Raw genomic sequence first — 19,699 nt, forward strand, 5'->3', positions numbered from 1 at the left:
ACGTTGTGGTTTTGGCGTAGGTAAGAAACGTTCTTGCTAAAAACCTATAGCAGCCACGTAAAAATTTGCAACAATAATTAGAGGACGTCTAACTTATTCTTGCAGCATATGCCGTGTGATATGGACAAAAGGATGTGATGTATGAGATTGATCATGTTCTTGTAATAGGAATCACGACTTGCATGTCGATGAGTATGACAACCGGCAGGAGCCATAGGAGTTGTCTTAATTTATTGTATGGCCTGCGTGTCAATGAAAACGCCATGTAATTACTTTACTTTATTGCTAACCGTTAGCTATAGTAGTAGAAGTAATAGTTGGCGAGACAACTTCATGAAGACACGATGATGGAGATCATGATGATGGAGATCATGGTGTCATGCCGGTGATGATGATGATCATGGCGCCCCAAAGATGGAGATCAAAAGGAGCAAAATGATATTTGCCATATCATGTCATTATTTGATTGCATATGATGTTTATCATGTTTTTACATCTTATTTGCTTAGAACGACGGTAGCATAAATAAGATGATCCCTCATTAAAATATCAAGAATTGTGTTCCCTCTAACTATGCACCATTGCTAAGGTCTGTTGTTCCGAAGCACCACATGATGATCGGGCGTGATAGGTTCTAACGTTCGCATACAACGGGTGTAAGCCAGATTTACACACGCAATACACTTAGGTTGACTTGACGAGCCTAGCATGTACAGACATGGCCTCGGAACACGGAAGACTGAAAGGTTGAACATGAGTCATATAGAAGATACGATCAACATGAAGATGTTCACCGATGATGACTAGTCCATCTCACGTGATGATCGGACACGGCCTAGTTGACTCGGATCATGTATCACTTAGAGGACTAGAGGGATGTCTATCTGAGTGGGAGTTCATTAAATAATTTGATTAGATGAACTTAATTATCATGAACATAGTCTAAAACTTTGCAATGTGTCTTGTAGATCAAATGGCCCACGCTAATGTTGCCCTCAACTTCAACGCGCTCCTAGAGAAAACCAAGCTGAAAGATGATGGTAGCAACTACATGGATTGGGTCCATAACCTAAGGATTATCCTCATAGCTGCCAAGAAAGCATATGTCCTTGAAGCACCGCTAGGTGATGCACCTGTTTTCCCAGCAACTCAAGACGTTATGAACGCCTCGCAGTCGCGTAGTGATGATTACTCCCTGGTTCAGTGTGGCATGCTTTACAGCTTAGAACCGGGGCTCTAAAAGCATTTTGAGCAGCACGGAGCATATGAGATGTTCTAAGAGCTGAAAATGGTTTTCCAAGCTCATTCCCGAGTCGAGAGATATGAAGTCTCCGACAAGTTCTACAGTTGTAAGATGGAGGAGAATAGTTCTGTCAGCGAGCACATACTCAAAATGTCTGGGTTGCACAACCGCTTATCTCAGCTGGGAGTTAATCTCCCGAATTATGCGGTCGTTGACAGAATCCTTCAGTCGCTCCCACCTAGCTACAAGAGCTTTGTGATGAACTTCAATATGCAGGGGATGGAAAAGACCATTCCCGAGGTATATTCAATGATGAAATCAGCGTAGGTGGAGATCAAAAAGGAACATCAAGTGTTGATGGTGAATAAAACCACTAAGTTCAAGAAAGGCAAGGGTAAGAAGAACTTCAAGAAGGACAGCAAGGGAGTTGCCGCACCTGGTAAGCCAGTTGCCGGGAAGAAGCCAAAGCATGGACCCAAGCCTGAGACTGAGTGCTTTTATTGCAAGGGAAATAGTCACTGGAAGCGGAACTGCCCCAAGTACTTAGCGGATAAGAAGGCCGGCAATACCAAAGGTATATGTGATATACATGTTATTGATGTGTACCTAACCAGCGCTCGTAGTGGCGCCTGGGTATTTGATACCGGTGCAGTTGCTCATATTTGTAACTCAAAACAGGAGCTGTGGAATAAGCGGAGACTGGCAAAGGACGAGGTGACGATGCGCGCCGGGAATGGTCCAAGGTCGATGTGATCACCGTCGGCACGCTACCTGTACATTTACCTACGGGATTAGTTTTAAACCTCAATAATTGTTATTTAGTACCAGCTTTGAGCATGAACATTGTATCTGGATCTTGTTTAATGCGAGATGGCTACTCATTTAAATCTGAGAATAATGGTTGTTCTATTTATATGAGAGACGTGTTTTATGGTCATGCCTCGCTGGTTAATGGTTTATTCTTATTTAATCTCGAGCATGATGTTACACATATTCATAGTGTGAATGCCAAAAGATGTAAGGTTGATAATGATAGTCCCACATACTTGTGGCACTGTCGCCTTGGTCACATTGGTGTCAAATGCATGAAGAAACTCCATGCAGATGGAATTTTGGAGTCTCTTGATTATGAATCATTTGACACGTGCGAATCATGCCTCATGGTCAAAATGACCAAGACACCATTCTCCGGAACAATGGAGCGAGCAACCAACTTATTGGAAATCATACATACTGATGTGTGTGGTCCAATGAGTGTTGAGGCTCGTGGTGGTTACCGTTATGTCCTCACCCTCACTTGTGACTTAAGTAGATATGGGTATCTCTACTTGATGAAACACAAGTTTGGGACCTTTGAAAAGTTCAAGGAATTTTAGATTGAGGTTGAGAATCAACGTGACAAGAAAATAAAGTTCTTACAATTAGATCATGGAGGGGAATATTTGAGTCACGAATTTGGCACGCACTTAAGGAAATGTGTAATTGTTTCACAACTCACGCTGCTTGGAACACCTCAGCGTAATGGTGTGTCCGAACATCGTAATCGCACTCTATTGGATATGGTGCGACCTATGCTGTCTCTAACCAATCTAGCGCTATCATTTTGGGGTTATGCTATAGAGACTGCCGCATTCACTTTAAATAGGGCTCCGTCGAAATCCGTTGAGACGACACCGTATGAATTGTGGTTTGGGAAGAAACCTAAGCTGTCCTTTCTGAAAGTTAGGCGATGCAATGCTTATGTTAAGAAACTTCAACCTGAAAAGCTCGAACCCAAATCGGAAAAATGCGTCTTCATAGGATACCCTAAGGAAACTATTGGGTATACCTTCTACCTCAGATTCAAAGGCAAGATCTTTGTTGCCAAGAATGGATCCTTTCTAGAGAAAGAGTTTCTCTCGAAAGAAGTAAGTGGGAGGAAAGTAGAACTTGATGAAGTATTGCCTCTTGAACCGGAGAGTAGCGCAGCTCAATAAAATGTTTCTGTGGTGCTTGCACCGACTAGAGAGGAAGTTAATGATGATGATCATGAAACTTCAGATCAAGTTGCTACTGAACTTCGTAGGTTCACAAGGACACGTTCCGCACTAGAGTGGTACGGCAACCCTGTCCTGGAAATCATGTTGTTAGACAATGGTGAACCTTCGAACTATGAAGAAGCGATGGCGGGCCTAGATTCTGACAAATGGCTTGAAGCCATGAAATCCAAGATAGGATCCATGTATGAAAACAAAGTATGGACTTTGACTGACTTGCCCGATGATCGGTGAGCCATAGAAAATAAATGTTTCTTTAAGAAGAAGACAGACGCGGATGGTAATGTAACCATCTATAAGGCCCGGCTTGTCGCTAAGGGTTATTGACAAGTTCAAGGGGTTGACTACGATGAGACCTTCTCACCCGTAGCGAAGCTGAAGTCTGTCCGAATCATGCTAGCAATTGCCGCATTCTATGATTATGAGATATGGCAAATGGACGTCAAAACGGCATTCCTTAATGGTTTCCTTAAGGAAGAATTGTATATGATGCAACCGGAAGGTTTTGTCGATCATAAGAACGCTAACAAGGTATGCAAGCTCCAACGCTCGATCTATGGGCTGGTGCAAGCATCTCGGAGTTGGAACATTCGTTTTGATGAGGTGATCAAAGCGTTTGGGTTTACGCAGATTTATGGAGATGCCTGTGTTTACAAGAAAGTGAGTGGGAGCTCTGCAATATTTATCATATTATATGTGGATGACATACTATTGATGGGAAATGGTATAGAACTCTTGGAAAGCATAAAGGCCTACTTAAATAAGTGTTTTTCAATGAAGGACCTTGGAGAAGCTGCTTACATATTAGGCATCAAGATCTATAGAGATAGATCGAGACGCCTCATTGGTCTTTCACAAAGCACGTACCTTGACAAGATATTAAAGAAGTTCAATATGGATCAGTCCAAGAATGGGTTCTTGCCTGTATTGCAAGGTGTGAGATTGAGCACGGCTCAATGCCCGACCATGGCAGAAGATAGAGAAAAGATGAGTGTCATCCCCTATGCCTCGACCATAGGGTCTATTATGTATGCCATGCTGAGTACCAGACCTGATGTAAACCTTGCCATAAGTTTGGTGGGAAGGTACCAAAGTAATCCCGGCATGGAACACTGGACAACGGTCAATAATATCCTGAAGTACCTAAAAAGGACTAAGGATGTGTTTCTTGTTTATAGAGGTGACGAAGAGCTCGTCGTAAAGGATTACGTTGATGCTAGCTTCGACACAGATCTGGATGACTCCAAGTCACAAACCGGACATGTGTATATTTTGAATGGTGGGGCAGTCAGCTGGTGCAGTTGCAAGCAAAGCATCGTGGCGGGATCTACATGTGAAGCGGAGTACAAGGCAGCCTCGGAGGCAGCACATGAAGCAATCTGGATGAAGGAGTTCATTACCGACCTAGGAGTTATTCCCAGTGCGTCAGGTCTGATGAGTCTCTTCTGTGACAACACTAGAGATATTGCCCTTGCCAAGAAGCCCAGGTTTCACAAGAAGACCAGGCATATCAAGCATCGCTTCAACTCCATTCGTGAAAATGTTCAAGATGGAGACATAGAGATTTGTAAAGTGCATACGGACCTGAATGTCGTAGATCCGTTGACTAAACCTCTTCCACGTGCAAAGCATGATCAACACCAGAACTCTATGGGTGTTCGATTCATCATAATGTAACTAGGTTATTAACTCTAGTGCAAGTGGGAGACTGTTGGACATATGCCCTAGAGGCAATAATAAAATGGTTATTATTATATTTCCTTGTTCATGATAATTGTCTATTGTTCATGCTATAATTGTGTTATCCGGAAATCGTAATACATGTGTGAATACATAGACCACAACATGTCCCTAGTGAGCCTCTAGTTGACTAGCTCGTTGATCAATAGATGGTTACGGTTTCCTAACCATCGACATAGGATGTCATTGATAACGGGATCACATCATTAGGATAATGATGTGATGGACAAGACCCAATCCTAAGCATAGCACAAGATCGTGTAGTTCGTCTGCTGAAGCTTTTCTAATGTCGAGTATCCTTTCCTTAGACCATGAGATTTTGCAACTCTCGGATACCGTAAGGGTACCTTGGGTGTGGCAAACGTCACAACGTAACTGGGTGGCTATAAAGGTACACTACGGGTATCCCCGAAAGTATCTGTTGGGTTGGCACGAATCGAGACTGGGATTTGCCACTATGTATGACGGAGAGGTATCTCTGGGCCCACTCGGTAGGACATCATCATATGAGCTCAATGTGATGAAGGAGTTGTTCACGGGATGATGTGTTATGGGAATGAGTAAAGAGACTTGCTGTAACGAGACTGAACAAGGTATCGGCATACCGACGATCGAATCTCGGGCAAGTATCGTACCGATAGACAAAGGGAATTGTATACGGGATTGATTGAATCCTCGACATCGTGGTTCATCCGATGAGATTATCATGGAGCATGTGGGATCCAACATGGGTATCCAGATCCTGCTGTTGGTTATTGACCAGAGAGTTGTCTCGATCATGTCTACGTGTCTCCCGAACCCGTAGGGTCTACACACTTAAGGTTTGGTGATGCTAGAGTGTAGATATATTAGTATGCAGTTAACCGAAAGTCGTTCCGAGTCCCGGATAAGATCCTGGACGTCACGAGGAGTTCCGGAATGGTCCGGAGGTAAAGATTTATATATAGGAAGTCCAGTTTCGGCCACCGGGAGAGTTTCGGGGGTCACCGGTATTGTACCGGGACCACCGGAAGGGTCCCAGGGGTCCACCGGGTGGGGCCACCTATTCCGGAGGGCCCCATGGGCTGAAGTGGCGTGGGAACCAGCCCCTGGTGGGCTGGTGCGCCCCACCCAAGGGCCCAAGGCGCCTAGGGTTGGAAACCCTAGGTTGGAAACCCTAAGGGGGCCATTTCCCCTGAGGGGCCGCCGCCCCGGGGGCCTCCGCCCCCTCTAGATGGGATCTCCAAGGGGGCATGCACCCCCCTAGCCCCTATATATAGTGGAGGGCAGGGAGGGCAGCCGCACCCTAAGCCCTGGCGCCTCCCTGTCCCTCGCGTGACACCTCTTCCTCCTCCAGTAGCGCTTGGTGAAGCCCTGCTGGAATCCCGCTGCTTCTACCACCACGCCGTCATGTTGCTGGATCTCCATCAACTTCTCCTCTCCCCTTGCTGTATCAAGAAGGAGGAGACGTCTCCGTTCCGTACGTGTGTTAAACGCGGAGGTGCCGTCCGTTCGGCGCTAGGATCATCGGTGATTTGGATCACGACGAGTACGACTCCATCAACCCCGTTCTCTTGAACGCTTCCGCTCGCGATCTACAAGGGTATGTAGATGCACTCCTCTCTCCCTCGTTGCTGGATGACTTCATAGATTGATCTTGGTGATGCATAGAAAATTTTAAATTTCTGCTACGATCCCCAACATTGGAGTCCTTTTCTTGTATGGGAAGTCCAACCGCCTCTTATATACCTAAGGGGTGACAGCTGATTGAACAACACACAATCGAACAAACACATCTACCACTTTTTACCCTTTATTTTATCTCTCTCCCTTGTTCTTCTTTCTTCTTCTTTGCTTGTTCTTCTTCATTGCAGAGCGGCGAACCTCGAGGCCCTAGGGGCGATCAGATTGACCTAGGGCAGCCCATGGCCGCCACGCGCCCTGACGGGGTCCCTCCCGGGCATGTGGAGTTTCGGGTCTTCAAAAGCGCCCGCCGGATTGCTTGCGTACCACGCTTCGGGACGGTCTCCTTCGACGTGAGCTGCGGTGCATCAGCCCCGGCGACGAGGGTATACGGTGACATGTTCGTGTGCGAACAGTTTCAAAACCAATCTTGCAAACAATTGTTGACATCTTCGGTGTCTTCTTCTGTTTCAGAGATTGGAAAACCTGGTTGACGAATGGGTCTGTACTTACTACGTACCAATGTCGCCCTTGCAGGTTAAGGGGCTGATGAAAATTTTGTATTATAACTAACATTATAGTATTGGTACTATCCTGTGATCTCTTTGAACATTCCAAGTCATCCTTCGGTTATTTTGTATGATAAATATCATAAAGAAGTACTTTGATAGACTTGAGAAATAACAAGGATGGGCGCCTTTCGAAACAAGAGGGAAAACAATGGCAGGAAGCCTGCCAATCATTCAACTGTGTCAAAACCAGAACTTACTAGTCATGTACTCCTGTTGGAACTGTTAAAAGAGAGCAGTTCAGGAGGCCCGAACTGATAAGGCAAGAAGTACCAATGAGGCATTCAAACCAGCAAAACCCTATGAGTTTAAATTTGCAAGCCAGGCTCCATGGCACATAACGTGTGTATGTGGTATGCGCTTTAGGTAGGCTGCACCGGCTGTTGATCCAGATATGTTATGTGGATGGATCGACGACGACACCGGTTTTAGATATGGAGAGTGAGAGCACTCCACATTATCTAGTTTGTAGATGTGAGTGGTGGCTTTGGATAGATTGATATATGTTTGCCAGGCCTTTGTGAAATAATTAATAAAGATGGCTGCATGCATTGATTGATGCAAAGGCCGAGGGTTTAACCTCCTTTTCCAAAAAAGCCCCATCGCACGCTCGGCTTGGAAAGCAGCATAAGGCTGGAAATGGCAAGCTAAGTGTAGGCTCCAGGAACGTTACTCAACATGGCAATGGGTACCCGCTACCCGCGAACCCGGCGGGTAAAAACCTTATTAGAGTAAGGGTATGAGAAATAAAAATATTCATGGGTTTCTAAATGGGGAAAAATTGTACCCATCGGGTATGGTGGGTATGGGTACCGAAAGGCAATACTCATACTCGTGAACCCGCAAACCCGTATACTACTACACTATGTCAAGTAGGTCCCATGTGTCATTGACTAGATTGAGAAAAAAAATCTAAGCTACTAGGCGCTAAGTATAACTTGTCAAGTATATTTGTTGTCGTCTCTATCCTCGCGCCTCCATCCACATTCAAAAGGGAAAATGACTAGGTGCCACGACGACTACAAGGTGGGGCGTGATCATGGTCATGGCTGCCCTATGCAACGTCCGACTACTCCGACGAGCAACACATATGCTCCACCAATGAAAAGGGTGAAGCATGAGAAGCGCGCCATTTGGTGAATAATTTTGCACTTCACACTTGACACTTTCTTTTTAATTTCTACTATGCATGAATGTGTATGATGTATGAATGGATTATTTGAATGTCTTGATGATTGTTTAGTCAACATTGAACATGTTGAAATATAAATGTTGAGATGGGTATTTTCACCCGCGGGTAGTACCCGTACCCGGCCGGGTACGGGTATGGGAACAATTTAAAACCCGAGGTGCGGGTGCGGGTACGGGTTTGGACAAAAAATATTGAGACGGGTGTCGGTTTGGGCACCCATTACCCATATCCATACCCTGCGGGTGCCATGTTGAAATGTTCCCAGGGAGCTGAAAAAAGGTTACCGGGAATGTTATCTTTTTGTTGCAATATTTTCTTTTACCGCATATACACATATATAATCTTGTGGTTTACCTGACTGTACTCTTGCATCTGCCACAGCAAAGAAGCAGCGCACGATACAAGTAATGGAGCTGGGCGACAATACCAAAGCTTAAGATTCATAACAGGAACCTATGGTGAAGTCTAGGAATAACATTAGAAGTAGGGTACTTGAGGATGGTAATGGGCCGAGTCAGCATGCCAGGTCGCTGACCCTGACCCGACTCAAAAATTTGAGCCCAATCGGTCATGTGGGTCGGTCTCAAATAAGATTTGGATCAACAGAGTCGGCACCTGGTGACAAGCTGGGTCAGCCGGGTTTGCCCACCTTTTTTTAGCATCAATACAGACACAAGCGCTCATATACACGCGTATACACTCATCCCTATGAATGCATACATACACACTCTACTCCTATGAGCACCTCCGGGAGACTGAGCCGGCATATCATCTTGAGATTTACGAAGTCACCGTAGGCGCTTCGTCGTCGACGGGAACGTCTCCTCCCACTGAAAGCGCCAGGATTTGAACCCTGATGGGTTGGGGATACCACTGTCCACCTAACCAACTCAACCACAGGTTGATTCGCAGGTTTGCCCACCTTATAGTCTTATATCTCATAGTAGTTACAATCCTAAAGGGTACTCATCCGGCACTGATTTTTTCCATTCCCATCCTAAAGGGTACTCGACCGGCACTGATTTTTCTATGATGTCTTTTTCTCATCTGATGAATTGTTGCCATGTTGAACCGGTCCAAAGGAAGCGAATGAATTAGGCCAACTCCAACACGCCAACGCAAACAATATGGAATTGTCCGTTTTTTGTCTGTTTGGGTCGGCTATAAGGGCGGCGTCCATTCTTGCCCATGCATTTCTAGGCAATGTGCCCAACCGACCGACCCGTTTGGCCCGCCTCGCCTGTTTTTCTTTTTGTCAATTTTTCTCAGTTTGGATATTCATTGCATATTAATCAAACAAACAAATAAAATAAAACATTGCACATGATTAAACAAACAAGTCACATATTTTTACATCATAATAAATAAAAATCTCATAGTCTACAACCAAATGAATTTAAAATTGTACCAAATACATTGAAAGAAAAAGAGCAGATACATTTATTGGTTGTTGCCTATGTGAGTCCACATATACTCAACTAAATCATTTTGAAGTTGAATGTGAGTTATCCAATCATGAATTTCTTGATGAAATTGAGTGAACTATGCAAACGCAAGAGGGAAAAACAAGAACGTCAAATTTATCACGAGGAACAAGTTGTATTCTTCCGCGTGGCACCATGTGTAGGGGACCTCCTATTGGATGCCGCGTTGGCGTCACATAGGAGAGTCCAGATGAAAGCTAGGGCAAATAGGTCGGGCCACTCTCGTGGGAGTAGTTGTTTTTTCCTTCGATTTTAGGCCGGTTTTCCTTGAAAAAGGGTTTTTTTACAGGGATAAATATTTAAAACCCTAAAATGTAACTTTATAAGATTGTTTGGTATATATTTTTAAGAAATAGTGTATACTAAGAAAATATTCACCATATAAATATTTTTTTGCTGGCGAGAAAAAAATGGTCATCGTATAACTTAAGAATTGTTCACTGCACATTAAACGATTATGCACCATGTACAAAAAAGAACAAAAAGGGGAAAAAAGGAAACAAAACCAGAACAAAAAAACTGCAGCAGCGAACAGGAAACATTAACAAAAACCCAATTTGACGTGATCCAGTCGCGGCAGAAGTGCGCTTCGCTCCTGTAACCGCCCCAGAGGGCGATCAGGAGGCGATCCCTCTGTCTGCAACTTCGTCGGCCAAGCCGTTGCCCGTCGGTCCCTGCCTCCTCTGTTCGTCGCTCTGGCGACGGGAGGGGGTGGGGACCCTGGTGCTTAGGTTCTGGCTTTAGTTTGGGTTGGCCTAGTGCTTTCTAGGGTCGCTGCTACCATGGAGGAGACGGCGTCGCATCGGAATAATCTGCCTCTGCTCTTCCTCCATCTCGTTGTCGCTTCAACCGGTGGCGTCGGGGTGCAGGTGGCCCGGTCGTCTCGTCGATCTCTGGATCCGGCGAAATTCTTGTCTGGTGGTCGGCTGTCGACACTCTCACGAGTGGCGGTTGTGTCAACTGTTGTAGTTGTGTTTGTTGTCTTGCAGTTGGGTGTGTGGATGACGGCAGGTGGCGGCGTTCCTCTTCTTTGACTACATCGGATGAAGTCAACGGCGTCGAGATCTGGTGACCACGGGGAAGATCCCCGACCGACGTGCCACAAAGTCTCGGTCTTGTCACTTGCGGCGGCCTGGTTCATCGGCTCGAAAAACATCTTTGTATGTGACTGTGCTCTCCCGGATCTCGGTATGGCGGTTGTTCTTCTCTTTTTTCGGCGTTGCCATGATGACGACGGAGGACGTTCATGGACTATGTTTCGGCGAGGCACAAGTTTCTTCAAGGGTGGAATAGTAATTTTATTTCTTACGGAATGCTTTGTGCAAAGTTGCTTGAAAACATATTTGTCTCTTATGATGATCATATGTGTAATCTTTGTGAACAAATTGCCTAATGAAATATGTGGTTGCATAAAAAAACCCAACTGGGCCAGGCCAAGTACGGTAGGCAGTGGTCGTTTTCTTTAAAAAGAACAAAGAAAAAAGGCTAGGCTGTGGGCGTCGCGGATTCTATTTGCCGCCTTCTCCCGCGGTGATAGCAAAATCACTAGTTGAGGAGTACTGTTGCAAGGATTATTTCAATTCCCCAGGTTGCAACAAGTGGCGCATATGCGTGTGCGTCACTTGTCCCAACCTAGAAGTTTTCTTTCTTTTTGTAGATGCGTTTATTCAAAATGCTTTATCTTTCAAACCGTGCATCCAAATCTCAAACCGCTTTCACCGTTCGATTCCTCGCGTCGAGATTTTCAAAACTAAATCCCATGTTGATAGGTTTTGACGAACTTTTTTTCACAAAAAAATGGATGAAAACCGAACCGGGAGCACTGGTTTTTTCCCTTTCCGAAAGAGGCACGCCTGTGCCTCTCACGAAATCACAACCGTGTCTCTCGCGGAAGCAAACCCGTGACTCTTGCGGAAGTGAAAAAAAGAGAAAACACATTTTTTTCTGTTTACGAGGAGGCACGGCCGTGACTCTCGCGAAAGCACACCTATGCCTCTCGCAGAAGCAAAACTGTGACTCTTGCGAAAGGAAAAAAATAGAAAACACGTTTTTTCGTTTCCAAAAGGCACGGCCATGCACTACTAGGGAAAACCTTATACACAGAATCTTAGCAGCAGCGTGGTTTAAAAACAGACGCTACTGCTAATTAGCAGTATCTAGCTCCAGAGAGCAGTGCTACTAATATCTAAGTAGCAGTAGCGCTCTATGTGGAACAAGCGCTACTCCTATATTTGCCACGGTGTTGCCTCCTGGCTAGATATAGTAGTAGCGACCTTCGGGGGACGCGCTACTGCTAAAGTACTTAGTAGCATCGTTTTTCTTAAAAACTCGCTGCTGCTAAGTATCACCGCAACTAATTAAGTTTAGTCCCATACTGCTAAGCGAGCAAGGTGTTTATCACCTTAAATATGTTACTTCTCAACCTATCTCAAGCACTTGGTCTTCATTGAACTATATGTGTATGATTTGTAGCTGCAATATGAATCCTCACATGTATCTATACAGGTACAATGAGGATTCATGTTGACTATTTAGATTCTACACAAAAAGATCAATGATTACCAATGTATATTTTTGATGTTTTCACATTGCTTAGACTTACAACGTTTTTTCAGGACAAAGCGTTACCGATTTTGGGATAAACAAAAGAAATAACTACTTCCATTAGCAGTAGCATTTTTTATGTAAAACGCCCTATAGATAAGTTAGCTATAGTGCATTTTCCTTACGAGCGCTACTGCTAGTTCGACTTAACCACCACCCCCGGCTCAAAATTTCGCTAAGACCTCCTTTCCCCCTGTTTCCCTGCTCCTGTTGCGCCGCGCCGCCCGAGCCCGAGCCTCCCCTCACCGCCGCCGCCCGAGCCCGCCCTCAACCTCATAGCCACCGCCCGCCGCCGCTCTCGACCTCACCGTCGCCGCTCTCGACCTCACGCCGCCGCCCGAGCCCGCCCAGGACCGCCGCCTCCCGATCCTAAGCCCGCACCTCCCCGCCATCGTCTCTCCCCTCTCTGTAAGCCCCCCACCCCTCCCCCACCCTCTCTCTCTTTGCTTAGTTAGTAGATGATTTTAGTAGTAGTAGATGTTAATTTAGGGTTCATAGATAATGATTTTTAGTAGTGGTAGATATTAATTAGTAGTAGTGATGGTAAACTAGTTGTATAATTAACAGTAGTAGATGTTAATTAGTAGTAGATGTTAATTAGTAGTAGTAGATGTACTAGTTTCTTTCTATTTATAGTAAGTTTATATTTAGTAAGAACGAGTTGAATTAATAGAACTAGTTTAGTTTTAGTTGAACTAGTTTAGTTTTAGTTGAACTAGTTTAGTAAGTAAATTAATAAACTAGTTGAATTAATAGAACTAATGTATTTTTAGTAAGAAAATTAAAATAACTAGTTGAACTACTTTATTTTTAGAAAGAACTAGTTTTTTTCTATTTATAGTAATTTTATATTTAGTAAGAACTAGTTGAATTAATAGAACTAGTTGAACATGTCATATTTGTTGTTATTTTTTAGTTTAAGCAATTATTCGGGATGTACTAGTTGAATTAATAGGGTTTTTGCTTTTGCAGAAATCAAGGAGCCCCTCCATCATCCCCGCCGTCGTCCCCGTCACCGACCCCCTCCGACCTCGAGGTGAGACCAGGCAAATCTCCATGTCAATATGAGTCCTTTATGAGTTTCAGGCGCTTGTTTTGCCGGAGTGCCCGGTCATGTTTTGGTTACATCTCCGAGTAGCCTATGTTTTGCCGGAGTGTTGATTAATTTCCGTTCTGGCAAATTTTAGGCGCTCGATACGTCCTTTTTAGCAAAGGTCATTCCAGATTTTTCCGTGAATTCTGGCATGACTTGTGCTAGAATATGTAGGAAATATCGAGTGGCCTGGATTTTCTTGAAAAATAATGATCTGATTTAGGTTTTTTAGTACATATATTTAATTGTACAAGTTTAATCTTTGAATTATGAACGTACGAAATGTCGTACTCGGACGACGACAGTCTCCCGGGGGAGTCCAGCTGGTGCCACGACGATCGAGGTATGTGCGACAGGTTCATTGAGCTGGATGAAGATCGACGCTTCAGCATTAAGCTCGAGGAGACCTTCGATGTTGAAATGGTACGCAACAACGACAAGTGTTTTTTTCGTAATTAAGCATGACTTCAACTATTTCAATGTCTAATTTTCATCTTTTACAATTCGACTAGCTTATCCCATGCCATGCAAGACGCTATGTCTTGGAGAGGATGTGTTTTGAAGACCATGAAAATTTTAAAACAAAGAAAATACACCTAAGGACCCATCATGATATCGATTTTGAAGTAAATCTGTACAATTCTCAGAGCGTAATCCATTTTGGTTGCCAAAATTGGGAAGCACTTTGCAAAATGTATGATTTTTATGAGGGTATGATTGTCACCATGGATCTTGGTAATCCTGACATCGAGCAAGACAATATGGACATTTAGGTCCTTGTTGATACGCTTCCGATTCTACCGCAATGTGAGTTTCTCAAACATAGTTATTCACTAATTTATATTGTTTATTTTAAAATAGTTGACAGCTTATTTCCGTTGACAGCTTATTTTGAATCTTCAAAGAATGTGCAGAAGATGATAGACAAAACCCACTACAATGATGGCTCCGAATTAATTTATAAGGAGAAAAGTCATCTGATTGCTTATTGTACTTTTCTTGGGAATTACAATACCTATTATCGAACTCCTCCAAATTATGGTGAATACGTGCCACTAGTGCACGTGTTGAACCACGATAACTTCTATGGAGATATCCTGGTAAGATTTTTTTACTATGACGACATCAGTTCATCTTTTGCATACTTCTAAAACTAGTACATCATTGCTAACTACGAAATTATTACTATGTTTTTCAACAGAAAATCCCGATGGATTTTGTGCCTCATTTGATGTATTAAAATGGTCGCCTTGAAGTTGTGAACATACAACCAGGTCATCCTACTGATCTCACCTGTGCATATCGGATTTCTGAAACCGGTGAACATGTCACAGCCCCAGTTCAGCCCTTGCTTGACATTGCTTGTTCATCATGCCATCATGTTTAAATTCCATAGAAACTTGAAATGGGGATTGCCTAAACCCCTGGCATCAAAGGAAGTCACTAGGTTCAACTAAAATATTTTCAGTAAATCCAAATGGCTTTCAAAAATGTTCATCATTTATGGAAAATGCTGTAAACAGTAACCAGAGGTGATGCACATTTTTCCATGACATATTTGGGCTCTGAATTAAATCATACTCTATTTGCATTTGGGCATTTAAAAGCTATAAAATATTTTAAATGCTCAAATAATCATAAACTAAAATGTTTACTGTTGGATATATTATAAACAGTAGCCATGATTAGTTTCATGATTTTTGGAAATGTCTTAGCATTTTAATTAAGTCAAAACAATTGCTGAAAAATAGAAAACAGAAACTAAAATAAAAGAGAGAGAGACTCACCTGGCCACTTACCTGGCCCAGCTCCTCCAGCAGGCCCAGCCCACCTGGCAGCCCAGCCACCTAGCCAGCCCACCGAGTGCAGAGCCGTCTTCTTCCTCCTGCCAGAAGGCAGAGGAGAAGCTAGCCACGGCGCCGCGGCGTGCCACGCCTGCAGCTGCCTGCCTGGTTGTCCCCTCGTCATCCTGGACGTCTTCCGCGACGCCACGCAACCCCCCGACCCCTCTTACTCTCCCTGTGCTCCTCCACCTCCTCTGTTTCTCTCTCCCGAGCACACCGAGCGCAGCCGTCGCCGCCGGCGAGCTCCCCCATGGCCACATCCATCTCCGAGCCCCACCGACGCCCCCGCCCTGAGCTCCTCTACCGAATCCCTCTCTCCCCGCAGTGAATCTCTTCCCCTAACCAGCCTAGCCACCGGAGCCGTGAGCTCCTCACCGCCGGCAATGGCGCAGTCGTGGCCATAGTCATTGCAGCTCGCGTGCGAGCACACCAATGTGCTTAGAGCCTTCCCAGGAAGTTGTAGAACTCACCAACTCCTCCTATAGATCACCGTAGTGCCGAACCCGTCGATCCCGTAGCTCCGGCCGCCGCTAACCTCAATGCCCGCGCTGCTTCCGGCCACCCTACGGCCTCCCGTCCGGTCCATTGGATGCGGACGAGCAAGAGATCCTCCCTTGTGCGCTCAACGCGCCAAACCACCGCCCAAAGCTCAAATCCGAGCCGCGCCGCCGTCGTTTTGGTCGCCGTCGGCCAGGCTCCGGCGACTGCCGACGTGGACGTCGTTAGCGCTAACCCTGCCAGCTAAACGCCCCTATTATCCACTAACAACAGGCCCCACCGCTGGTCAAACGCGTGTCAGCGCAGGTTTTGACCGGGATTAGTCCATGTGTCACTAACGTGTGGACCCCACACGTCAGATTTGACTCTGGGCGATCTAGCTGACCTGCTGACGTCACTAATACGTCAGGCTGATGCAGTAAATATTTTCTGTATTTTAAATAAATCAGAAATGATTTATTTTTTTAAAAAAATATCCAAAACTTCTAAAAATCATAGAAATTCAACCATAGCTCAGAATGAAAAGATTTATATATGAAAAATTATCAGAAAAATATGAAGAATCTGTTTATGTCACGATCATGCATGTTTGAACAAGTTAACCTCACTGAATAGGACAAATGATGATTAGGGCAATTTATGAAATAACATTTGGAGTTGGAATTTGATCTTGTTTGAGTTCCACTTCAATCAAATTGGCTAGATATTGCATTAGGTCAATTCAGTACCTTAATATGTCATATCATTCATTCGCTTGTGCATTGCATTAATTGAATGATGTTATGTTCCCTTGCCGGTAGTTGTCCCCTCTCGATAGACGTGGTTTCGACGATGAGTTCGATGACACCGATGAAGAGCTATACTATCTTCAGAAGTGCCAGGCAAGCAAAACCCCCTTGTTCATTCCGATACAATCCCCCTCTCTTGCTCCTGCTCTCTTTTACTGCATTAGGAAAACACCGTTTCAACTGTTACATGTTGCGATAGTTGAACCCCTTTCCTCTGCATGACCTGTTGTTGTCATATTAAATAGATGAAACCCACTAGCATGAGTAGGAGTTGTTTGAGCCCTGATGTGCCTACTCATTCATGTTTTCTTGTCATGCCTGCTAGTGCTTAGAGTTGTGTCAGGTCTGATTCATCGGGGATGAATTGGAAAGTTGTGAACATGTCCTAATGTGTGTGAGGTAAGTGTGTCGAACACGATTGGGTAAAGGTATCGATGAGAGGCCATGTAGGAGTACATGGTGGGTTGTTTCATTGGAACCGTCCTTAAGCACTGAGATCTGTATGTGTGATTTAAGAACCAATTAGTACCATGCATTGGAATCCTTAATTGACCCTCTCGGCTTCTTAACCACCCTAGTCCTCTGTCCAAGAGTTGCAACTAGTTTCTAGTGTTTGTAGGATATGTGTTGGCGGCCGTGCGTAGCGCTGACCCCATGGGTGAGTTATGTTGCGGTAGATACACCATGGCCGGGCATGCCGGGCGCCCGTTTGGTGTCTCGGAACCCTGTACACATCGTTCGGGGCCGTATGTGGAAACCTCGGTCGGACTCCCTGCGGATGGAACCTGGATAGGCGATAAACCTGGACTAGAGACTTGAGTGTTTAGGTAGGCCGTGGCCGACACCCCCGTTGGGCTTCCGCTTGAAGGTTGCCGAGTACATGTCGTGTAAATGACGGTAAGTGGTGAGAGCGTGTATGAAGAAGTACACCCCTGCAGGGTTAACATCATCTGTTCGAATAGCCGTGTCCGCGGTAAAGGACTGCTTGGTTGCCTATACAGTTCATAGATAACTTAAAGTGGATACTCTAAAACTCGCAAGATAAGCGTGAGTGCTATGGATGGCCTTCTCGTAGGGAGACGGGAGCGGATCCATAGTGGTGTATTGATATGGTGGATATGTGGACTCGTGTGTGCCACCTCAAAAGAGTTGCTTGTAGTTGTAGTTCAGGTTAGCCACTGGGTCAAAGCTGGCTTGCTGTAGTTAAACTCCACTACCCCTTTGTTGATACCAGTGCATATGTAGTTAGTTCTGATGTAAGTCTTGCTGAGTACAATTGTACTCACGTTTGCTTAATTTATGTTTTGCAGAGAGACGTCAGTCTCGCTAGTAGTTCTGTGTGGGCTTCGACGTTTAGCTTGCTACCTCAACTATGATCTTGTGCCCTCGGCAGGATCTGGTAGATAGTCAGGCTTCTTAGCCTTTTTCATTTGTAGATGTCTGTACTCAGACATGTTAAGCTTCCGCATGTGTTTTGATTTGTATGCTATGATGGTTGGGTCATGATACCCATGTTTGTAATATCTCGCTCCTCGGAGCCTAATGAATAAATACTTGAGTTGTAGAGTTATGTTGTGATGCCATGTTGTATTTACACATATTGAGCATATTGTGTGTATGATTGAAATGCTTGGTATGTGTGGGATCTGACAATCTAGTTGTTTATCCTTGGCAGCCTCTCTTATGGGGAAATGTAGTCTAGTGCTTCCATGAGCCATAGTAGTCCGCTACAGCCCGGTTCACCGGAGTCCTGTTAGCCCAGCACTACTGCTCAGGACACTTTGACTGGCCGGCATGTGTTTCACTTCATTCCTGTGTCTGTCCCTTCGGGGAAATGTCACGCGGTGACATCCGGAGTCCTGCCTAGCCTGCTACAGCCCGGGTTCCTGAAGTCCTGTTAGCCCAGTGCTACAGCCCGGATTCACACGCTGCTGACCGACATGCTCGATGTGATTCATGTATGCCTGTCCCCATAGGTTAGTGCCGCTTTGGGTTCACGACTAGCCATATCGGCCCGGCTTCTCTATCATATGGATGCTAGTGACACTATCATATACGTGAGCCAAAAGGCGCAAACGGTCCCGGGCCATGGTAAGGCGACACCCGTGGGAATACTGTGCGTGAGGCCGCAAAGTGATATGAGGTGTTACCGACTAGATCGATGTGACTTGGAATCGGGGTCCTGACAGAACACATGCTAATCAAAGAGTGGAAAAAATGTTTGGACATTCGTAATGAGATTCTTGGAAGCAACATTAAGTGAGAGGCAAGAATTGGAGACATGATAATCTGCATTCTCCATAATGGAGAGCCAGGGGCTATCTTGTCTTTTGCTATTTTATCTTAGAGAATATAGTAGGTCCTAAGAGAATGTAGTAGGTCCTATGAGGTACAATATGTTTATTATGTGATACAATGTGTTAGAGTTGGTGACGAGGAGTACTTGTGATTACGACTAATGACCAATTTGCTATGTGATGTCTCATTGATGAAAATGATGATCTTAAGGAGGTGTTATATGACAATGATGTATTATGATGATAAGTTGTTAATGATATGATGATGATGATGATATTTATTACATCACGGGGTGAAAGAACCGCATATTAGTTTCAAGTGGATGTCCATCCACTTGAAACTAGTCCACGGTTCTTTCACCCCGTGATGTAATAACTCATTATGATTTCAAAACAATTTCTAAATTCCTGTTGTATGGAAGCTTGTGTAAAGGTGTACGAATACAACATGAAATAAAAAAGAAATAAAACAATTTCTCGCGGAAGCAAAACCGCGACTCTTGTGAAAGGAAAAAAAACAGAAAACGCGTTTTTTCCGTTTCCGAGAGGCACGGCCGTGACTCTCCCGAAAGCACAACTGTGCCTCTCGCGGAAGCAAAAAAATGACTCTCGCAAAAGAAAAAAAAACAGAAAACACGTTTTTTTCCTT

The sequence above is a fragment of the Triticum aestivum genome, chromosome 3A (assembly GCF_018294505.1).
Source record: "Triticum aestivum cultivar Chinese Spring chromosome 3A, IWGSC CS RefSeq v2.1, whole genome shotgun sequence".
Classification (NCBI taxonomy): domain Eukaryota; kingdom Viridiplantae; phylum Streptophyta; class Magnoliopsida; order Poales; family Poaceae; genus Triticum; species Triticum aestivum.